Source organism: Nicotiana tabacum, chromosome 18, assembly GCF_000715075.1.
Source record: "Nicotiana tabacum cultivar K326 chromosome 18, ASM71507v2, whole genome shotgun sequence".
NCBI lineage: Eukaryota > Viridiplantae > Streptophyta > Magnoliopsida > Solanales > Solanaceae > Nicotiana > Nicotiana tabacum.
Genome location: NC_134097.1, coordinates 137,344,767 through 137,355,462, shown reverse-complemented (window position 1 = coordinate 137,355,462; position 10,696 = coordinate 137,344,767).

The window sequence follows — 10,696 nt, the reverse complement described above, 5'->3', positions numbered from 1 at the left end:
ATATGAGCCTTTAATTGCATATTTATTTGATAGTCCTATCTGACTTTTGTTTGTCGCTTAGTTTTCTCCTTTAAACAACATAAGCGAGTCTAGAACTTCCTTAAATAGAGGTCCTAGACACCTCCAGGGCCACAAGCAAGGGATGGGTAATGCACACATAAGGCACATACTGGATAGTATTAGAGCGCTTAGGTAACAATAATTAAGGGGAGGGTAATCGTGTAGTAAAGGATATGATGACCTGTGCGTTAATACTATAAGCTAAAAAACCTAGGACCCTTTTTACCCCTTGTTTTAAATGTAATATCTATTTGTCTAAATTGCTTTGTTTGCTTATAAGACTAATTCACCTAATTCGAGTTTGGCCGGGACCCACTGCTGTGGGCCTCGAGGGGTGCCTAGCACCTTCCCCTCAAGGTTATTTCGAGCCCTTACCCAATCTCTGGTAATGCAAACAGGTTTATGAGTTATATGCTTTAGGTGCCCTAACACACCTTAAATTTTTTAGGTGGCGACTCTTCAAATTCTATACCCAATTACCAAAAGGAAATGAGTTTTCCCAAAGAAATGTCGAAACCTGGACTCTGCGAAGAAAAAGGGGGCGCGACAGCATGACGACTCTGCTGGGGATATTTTAGGCTCTTACCATAACGAACTTATTTTTGTGAATTAGTCTTACGCATTCTTTGTTCTGTTAATACATGTGCACCCTTTCCCCTTCCCCCTTAATTGGATTTAATTGCCTATTTCTCAAGCATTCATGATTTCCTTTATTTCCTAAAATTTACTTGTCTCCTTGTTTTCTTTCTTAACTGTCTTTCAATTTTTTAAATACTGCATTTATCATTTTTAACGTGCAATTACGTGACAACATGCTATTTATTGTTGCATAAATCATGCTCAACATTATTTTTCACTCGTGCGTAATCAATCATATAGCAACACTTGATGAGTATTTGCGTTCTTCCTATATATCACCCTTTAAATTCGGAAAGGCGTATTTGCAGTAAAACTAGTCGATCAGCGGTGCAATCGACGGTTCCGTGCTTCCCCCTCAAGTTGCCCGCTTGAGGGTACCAATCTAGACCTCTATAGAAATCTTACTCTGATTAATCGTACATGCATCATGGTCAAACTTAGCCGGGTTAATATGTTATCCACATAATAACCCTTTAAGACAAGCCTCGTCCAAAAGTCCATTGGGTTTTCCATAATCCCAATGGACTCAACCACGATCATGTGCATTAATTTTGGAGGCATAAGTGCCAATATGCTAATCATTGTTGTATAAATAGTTGAATCTGGAGGGGGAAAGGGTCTAACCATATTTGTTTTGCAGAAAATGAGGCACGAAGTCCCCAGATTTGGCATAGTCAGTAACATACCATCACTATTGCTAGATTGGTGTAGGATCTTCCATAAAGTGACCAAAATCATGTGAAAAGGGTCTTAGGAAATTTCCCTTCTTTGTTGGACCTCCAGCCGAACAAAATGTTAATCGAAGCTGCTACAATGTTCTGGGACAAAGAAAGGGCCGTGTTCCACTTTGGAAACATAGAAATGACCCTTCCCTTGGAAGATATAAGGGGATTTGCTGGGCTGCCTTGGGATAGTCCTGGTCTATTTGTACCTGAAAATCGCACCACTAGGGGATTTTTTAAGATGATGGGGTTAAAGAAGAATGATGACTTGGAGTGCCTGAAAAACTCCTACATACCATTTGACTTCCTCTATGAATGATACGGTCACAGCAGGTCTTACCGTATTTTCTATGATGAATTCTCCATAACCTCCTTGGGTTGGATTTACTGCAGGGTCTTTGTATTCATTGTGTGTTTCTTGGGTATGCTAGTGTTCCCAATCCAATGGGACATAATCCACACCAGGCTAGCCATGGTGGCCAAATTTTTGATGGAAGGGATCGAGGGGCAAACATATACCATTGTCCCCATTATCATTGTAGTATCGGGCCTTAGAGTGCTGTCAGAAGGGGTAAAGATACTTTGAGGGTTGCAATTTGCTGTTGTAGGTTTGGTTATTAAAACATCTCCAAAGAGGTCAATACCACCAAGAGTTTCCACGAAGGCCATGGAATGATCACATAGCTTTCCACCATCCTAAGATGACCACCTATATCCTAGACAGGTTTGCTCAACCAAGAAATGTTGTAGAATAGGCATAGTTCTTCAGCAATCTGACCGAGGATCAAGTTCAATAGATGTTCGAGTGGTTCCCGACCAATGAGTTCATCATCAGATCCAGGGATGTTCTTCACTTGGTATTGATCGAGTTAAGGGGCATATACCCTTATGCTCCCGTCAGGGTTATGAAACAGGCAAGCAGGAAGCAGGTCATACCGTGAGTTGCTAAAATGAGTCATTTCATAGCTAATTTTCAAGGTGACTCCATTCCATACAAAAATGAAGCACAAAACATGTGGCACTTGAAGAATATCGTGGAAAAGGATACCATCGAGCCGGATCGGTATCACGCCGGTCACGTATACTTTTACCCTTCATGGTTGGATGATAACATAGGGGGGAATATTCGAGCCAAGGGTTGGTCCAGGAAACAGGGTCATAGACGAAGTTGCCGAAGCACAGGTGAAGTATAACAAACTATACAAAAGAGTTCGCGAGTCTGAAGCCGAGCATATGGAGCAATATAAGGCCGATATGGAAATGATCAATGAGTGGAGAGAGAGGGATGTTAAATCCTGCAAAAGGCTGGAATATCTGGATTGCAGTCTGATGGAATTGGAAGGGAAAATGAGGAAGAGAGTCACCGATTGCCAGAACGCTGAGGGGAACGAAAGAGGACATTTGGCAAGGGCATTCTTCCTGTTGAACCTACACAAACTGGGGGATCTGATCATCCAGCCTGGAGAAGGATGGGACCAAGTAGATTAAGTTTACTTGCTTTTCAAATGTAATAAGGCCAAGTGTTATTAGTGACTTATCTTATTTAGTGTCATTGTGGGGTTCGTCTATTTTACATTAATGAAATGAGGCAACTATTGGCACTGAATTTCTCCAAATCTATTTGTTGCTAGGCCTTCCTCAGGCACAATGAGGCTCCCAAATTAGGACGCAAATTTACATGCCCACAATATGTATTTAAATACTGTAAACTTTTCAGAATCTTTACTAACTTGTTTACCTTTTGTTTTTCTTTATTTTTATTATTATTCTCATCCCCTAAGATTGGTTCGCACATATTGGCATAATCAGCATATCACACCAGATCTAGAGGTCCTCCACCTCCTCCTCCTCCAAGTAATACGAAAAGCAGAGGAAAAACTAAGATGGATGATTTGAGTGATATTCAAAAAGAAAACGCTGAGAATGCAAAAACTTCAGATAGTCGGAGTACTCCAACACAAAATGACTTGGTTTTGCGATTGGAACAAAAGATACTAGAGTTACAAGGAGAACTTGAGTAGGTACGCAACTTAGAAAACCTCTCCCTCACTCTAAACGTCTAACACGTTAACCAACAAAATGCTCAAAACCTAGCCCCTCCTCAAAATACGCCAAACCAACATCCACGAAAACCTCACGCACCCAATCAATATGCAGCTCCACCTCAAAACCCCAATCCTTTACCGATACCAACTCCTCCGCAACAGCATCATCAACCAACCCAATACCCACAAACCACTACCTATCACACTCTTTAAAATACACTACAACCCATTCCCGATCCTCAAAACTCAACCAACGACCACCACTACACCAAAATCCCTAGCACTCACCAAACAACCCCACATACATGGAAACCGTACCTCAGTCCATTCAACCAATCTCCTATACACCAGAATCTGCTGAGAAGGAGTTGTTCATCAAGAACATGGCCTAGGAACTCAAGAAATTGACAAGTTGAGTTCAGGGTGTTAAATGAGGTAAAATGATAGAAGGTTTGAATTATTGAGGATTTGTGCATACAACCAGACGTGGAACTGCCGGAGGGTTACAAAGTTCGAAATGTTTGACAGAACAGGTGATCCCAAGGTTCATTTGAGAACATACTGTGACAAGCTTGTGGGAGTCGGAAAAGATGAAAGGATTCGAATGAATCTCTTCATGAGAAGTCTTACCGGAGATGTCATGTCCTAGTATATAAGCCAGAACCCTAAGAAGTGGGCCGATTGGGTGAGCATGGCATCAGAATTTATGGACCAGTTCAGGTTCAATACGGAGAATGCACTAGATATCTTCTATATCCAGAATCTAAAGAAGAAGCCAACTGAGACTTTCCGTGAGTATGCTACTCATTGGAGGTCGGAAGCAGCCAAGGTCAGGCCAGTACTAGAAGAAGAACAAATGAACAAATTCTTTGTCAGTGCATAGGACACACATGCTAATGGTCATTGAGAATCACAAGTTCTCTGACATCATCAAACTTAGAGAAAGGATTGAAGAGGGTATAAAAAGAGGGATGGTGATGAATTTTGAGGCACTATAGGCCACAAACAAAGCATTACAATCAGGGGCATATCAAAGAAGAAAGAAGTAGGGGCAGTAATGGTGGCCCAAGGCCCAAAATCTCTACTCACATTCCAAACACTTCCACCCACATACCAAACACCTCCACCTACATACCAGCCCTCATCTCCCAGATATTCCCAACCCGCAATCACCTATCACACTTATAATACCCAGCCAGCCTACTATCATTCACCTCCAACTCGTCCAAATTACCAGAAACCCTGACCTAACTTTGATCGCAAACCACCCAAATAATACACCATTATCGACCAGCTATACGAAAGATTGAAGGTTGTTGGTTATGTCACCCTTATTCCTGTTGTGGCAATGGAGAACTCATCTCAATGGGTCAACCCAAACAAAACCTGTGCATATCATTCTGGTATGAAGGGGAACACCATTGACGAGTGCTGAACATTAAAAGATAAAATCCAGATATTGATTGGTAACAAGCTCATACAGGAAAAGGAAGTTGCGCCCAACGTCCTCAACAATCCTCTCCTGAATCATTGGGGTGATAGGGTACATGTGATAGAGATGGGTGAAGAATGGGATCTTGAGGGGTCAATCGGGCTTATTCGGGAAGGCGGTGACTTTAAACCCACAATCACACTCACACCTATTGTGGTATAGATACAGTTGTCAATCGAAGTTGAGGTAACCACATCGGTTCCATTTGAGGTAGAGGTAGCTCCACCTGCGGCCATACCTGTTCTATTTGAGGTAGAAGTGACCACACCTTTCACAGTTACAGTAGCAACCACACCTCCTTTCAACTCCAATGCCATACCTTGGGATTACGTTGTTGAAGCTAGGAGAAAGAGAAAAGCAAAAATGGAAGAATCTGATGTCGCACAACGAATGACCAGAACAGGAAAGATCTATACACCCGAACATTTGGGAGGATCGAGCAAGGAGGCTGCTACTAAATAACTTGTCATTGAAATGGGACTAGATGATCTTTGGAGGAAAGTACAAGCGAGGAAATACTCCGTTGTCGATCATTTAAACAAGACCCCCGCTCAGATAGCCATCTTGTCACTATTGCAAAATTTAGAGGTACACAAGAATGCTTTGATAAAGGTGTTAAATGAAGCTTATATGCCCAACAATATCACCTGCAGAGAAATGGCCAACATGGTAGGGCAAGTGCTGGAGAGTCATAAGATCACCTTCCACGAGGATGAATTACCACCTGAAGGGTTAAGTCACAACCGGGCACTACATATCACGGTACAGTTTGAAGATAAATTCATTGCTAGGGTATTAATAGATGGGGGTTCAAGCCTCAACATTTGTCTATTGACTACACTAAAAAGATTGAGAAAATATTTCCACGAGATATGGGCAGGAAGTATGAACTTGAAAGCCTTTGATGGGTCTCAAAGGGCCACGATTAGGGAGATTAACCTTTGCCTGTGGATGGGGACAACTTGGTTTGATGTTGAATTCCAAGTACTTGACACATCAGCTACATACAATCTTCTATTGGGTCGACCTTGGATACATGCCGCTGGGGTTGTGGCTTCCACGCTACACCAGGCAGTGAAGTTCAAATGGAACCATCCGGAGGTGATCATTCATGGAGATAGAAGTAATCTCATTTACACCAGTCAAGCTATCCCGGTTATCGATAATAGAAGAAGGCTAGGAGGGGAAACTTATCACCACATTGAACATGTCAATCCAGTTGAGAAAGACAAATAATGGAGTAACAAAATAGAAAGCATACTAGCATGGCTTGGGTATGAACCCGACAAATGGCTTGGGAAGAATATCCAGGGCATTACCAAGCCGGTACAATTGAAATGTCACGGCACAACTTTCGGGCTGGGATACCCATACACTTGGCAGGAGTATAATGACTGGTCGCCACCATGGCGTGGTCCCTATTACCCTCTCGAGAAACTCGTGCCACATCTTGGTCAGACTTTTAATCAGGCCGATACAATATTGGGAACTACAGAGGAAGAAACTTTAGCTGGGCTGATGGATTTTTTCCTGGATGACGAGAATATGGATTGTAGTGCGATAATTAAGGAGGAGGAGGAAAAAGACCTCACCATTTAGACTGTGGAGAAGGGAGCTATTCTCAGGAATTGGACTGCCACACATTCCGCGCCCGCTGGGTCCCTGGGTAGCTTGGCATTTAGCCTAATTTATTTCTATAGCCATGCTAGGCATTTAAGATGTTTTTAGTAATTTTGTTTTAAAGATGTATTTTGTTTTAAAATAATTGCTTGATTCATCGAGTCGTACTTGTTTTGGATATTTTCAAAATTTAAGCAGTGCATTGCTATTTATTATTCATTATTATATTTCATATTTTCTTTCTACAGTGTTATTATTACTTTTCCTAATGAACCAATGACTGTGACATGTAATGAAACAACACAACATAAGGATAGTGACTCAGAAGAAGAGGATGGAATACCTGAGGAAATTGTCATGGAGGTTGAGAACTTTGAGAATAAACCTAAGTCCAACCTGGACGAGACCGAAGCAATAAATTTGGGAGACGCCAAAAACGTCAAGGAAATTTGCGTAAGCATTCACTTATCACTATCAGAGAAGGAAGAGTACATTCGTTACCTAGAGGAATATGGGGATATCTTTGCATGGTCATAGGATCACATGACCGGTCTGAGCACACCCATAGTGGCTCACAAGTTGCCTACCAATCCAATGTGTCCGCTAGTAAAGCAGAAACTCAGAAAGTTCAAACCAGACAGGAGCCTGAAAATCAAGGAGGAAGTCACTAAGCAAATCAAAGCTAAGGTCCTCAAGGTAGTTGAGTACCCAACCTGGCTAGCCAACACTGTACCAATTCCGAAGAAAGATGGAAAGTGAAGGTTTGTGTTGACTATCGAGATTTAAACAGAGCAAGTCCTAAGGATGATTTTTCACTACCGAATATACACATCCTGATCGACAACTGCGCCAAGCATGAACTCTAATCCTTTATAGATTGTTTCGCGGGTTATCACCAGATCTAGATGGATGAAGAAGACGTAGAGAAAACATCTTTCATCACACTGTGGGGAGTATACTGCTACAAGATGATGCCATTCGGTCTAAAGAATGTTGGGGCTACTTACATGAGAGCCATGACAACCATCTTCCATGATATGATACACAAGAAAATAGAGGTGTATGTTGACGACGTCATCATCAAGTCCAAGAGGGCCCAGATCATATAGTGGATTTGAGAATGTTCTTTGACAGGCTAAGGAAGTACAATCTAAAATTGAACCCCGCAAAATGTGCATTCGTGCTTCCCGCTGGAAATCTGCTGGGAGACATTGTGAGCCGCCGAGGAATCGAGTTGGACCAGTCCAAAGTTAAGGTTATCCAAGAGTTACCACCACCAAAGAGCAAAAAGTACGTAATGAGCTTCCTAGGACGCCTTAACTACATCCGCCACTTCATAGCATAGTCCACAGGTATATGTGAGCCCATCTTCAAAATGTTGAGAAAAGATGCCAGAACTTGTGGACCACATATGAATGGTTTTGTTCTAGCCAAGAAGATACTCAGAGCTGGATACTTTTGGATGACCATGGAAATGGATTGCATCTGGTACGTACAGAAATGCCACCAGTGCCAGGTACATGCGGACATGATAAAGGTACCACCAAACGAGCTCAATGCAACAAGTGCACCTTGGTATTTTGCTGCCTTGGGAATGGATGTCATCGATCTGATAGAGTCCACTACTTCAAACGGGCACCGGTTCATTTTAGTGGCCATCGACTATTTCACAAAATGAGTAGAGGCCGCATCTTACAAAATTGTAACCAAGAAAGTTGTCGCGGACTTTGTCAAGGATCGTATTGTTTGCCGATTCATAGTTCCCGAGTCCATTATCACTGATAATGCTGCCAATATCAACAGTGACCTGATGAAATCCATGTGTGAAACCTTTAAAATCAAGCACTAAAACTCTACAACATACATGCCTCAAATGAATGTAGTTGTGGAAGCTTCCAATAAAAAATCAAGAAGATACTAAGGAAGATATAGAAAATCACAAATAATGGCATGAGAAGTTACCCTTTTCCCTATTGGGGTACCGCACTACGGTCCGCACATCAACCGGGGCAACCCCCTATTTACTGGTTTATGGTACCGAAGCTGTCATTCCAGCTGAGGTAGAAATTCCCTATTTAAGGATAATACAGGAAGTTGAACTCAATGATGTAGAATAGATAAGGAGTCACTATGAGCAACTGGCCCTTATAGACAGAAAAAGAATGAACGCAGTATGTCACAGTCAGCTTTATCAGAATAGAATGTTTAGAGCTTTCAACAAAAGGGTCAAACCAAGACAATTTGCACCGGGACAGTTGGTGCTGAAGAAGATCTTCCAGCATCAAGATGAAGCCAAAGGGAAATTCTCTCCCAACTGGCAAGGTCCTTACATGGTTCACCGGGTGCTAATAGGAGGAGCACTCGTACTTGCAGAAATGGATGGAGAAGTATGGCTGAAACCAATCAATTTAGATGCAGTCAAGAGATACTATGTTTAGATTGTTCACATTCCTTCATATGATGTAACTGAACTATGCTTGACCTGATTCCCATTTAAGAGGGAATATGTAGGCAGCCTTGTGGGTTCAGTCATATCTTAATAAAATCTTCATGTCCCCCAACACCAGAAATTGGGGCAGAATTTTGAGGAGGACCCTCAAAATTCCGGAGCAAGTCCAGCCAACGCCATCATATGCCTGATAGTCAGAAATTGGTTAAGAAACTAGGGCAGAATTTTGAGAAGGATTCTCAAAATTTCGGAGAAGGTTCAGCAAGTTTCATCGCACGCAAAACGGCCGAAGGATCATTTACCAAGCTGGGACAAAATTTTGAGGAGGACCCTCAAAATTCTAATACAAGAAAGTTGTAATGTCTCTGAAATGTGTTACAGTCATTTGTTCATCTAAAATTACTTGATATTTCACTATGTTTTCTAAAATAACTCTATTTTCATCAATAAGTGCATATTTTCAAAAACTCTATTTCCGTGACAGCCAGGTGTTACCTAGGGCAACTCAAACAGGTCCTCCATAATAGAGCAAAGCACAGCTAGCAGACAAAGGCACGAACCAACCTCCCCTTACAAAACCCACGACTTTTCTTTGGGTGCAGACATAATGGACATAACAGGAGTATTCACAAATATACATGCAGCAAAATCACTATCAATTGGGCCACCAGACACAAATATATCTCCAGCTAAGACACATTCTACTCCTATTTGCTACTTGTTCACTGCATAAGGCTAAGCATTGCCTTCTCCTTTCATGAGACTATGCCTTGTCTCAAATCTTGCATGAGACTAAGCCTTACCTCCACATTTGCATAAGGCTAAGCGCTGCCTTCTCTTTGCATGAGACTAAGCCTTGTATCAAATCTTGCATGAGGCTAAGCCTTGCCTCCACATTTGCATAAGGCTAAGCAATGCCTTCTCTTTGCATGAAACTAAGCCTTGTCTCAAATCTTGCATGAGGCTAAGCTCTGCCTCCACATTTGCATAAGACTATGCACTGCCTTCTCTTTGCATGAGACTAAGCCTTGTCTCAAATCTTGCATGACGTTATGCCTTGCCTCCATATTTGCATAAGGCTAAGCGTTACCTTCCCCTTGCATGAGACTAAGCCCTATCTCCAATCGCGCATGAGGCTAAGCCCTGCCTCCATATTTGCATAAGGCTAAGGATTGCCTTCCCCTTGCATGAGACTAAGCTCTGTCTCCAATCTTGCATGAGGCTAAGCCTTGCCTCCATATTTGCGTAAGGATAAGCATTGCCTTCCCCTTGCATGAGACTAAGCTTTGTCTCCAATCTTGCATGAGGCTAAGACCTGCCTCCATATTTGCGTAAGGCTAAGAATTGCCTTCCCCTTGCATGAGACTAAGCCCTATCTTCAATATTGCATAAGGCTAAGCTCTGCCTCCCTATCTACATGAGACTAAGCCCTGTCTCAAGTCTTGCATGCGGCTAAGCCCTGCCTCCGTATTTGCATAAGGCTAAGTACTACCTTCTCATAGGACTAAGCATTGTCCCTCCCTGCATAAATGTTGCTCTATTCTAAACTTGGCACTATCTTTTTTCCTCGGGTTAAGCTCTGGCCCCAAACTCCACACAAGACTAAGCTTTGTCTTGCTATCACTTTTGGTATCATATCTCTACACTTCATGGGCTGACATATAGTCAA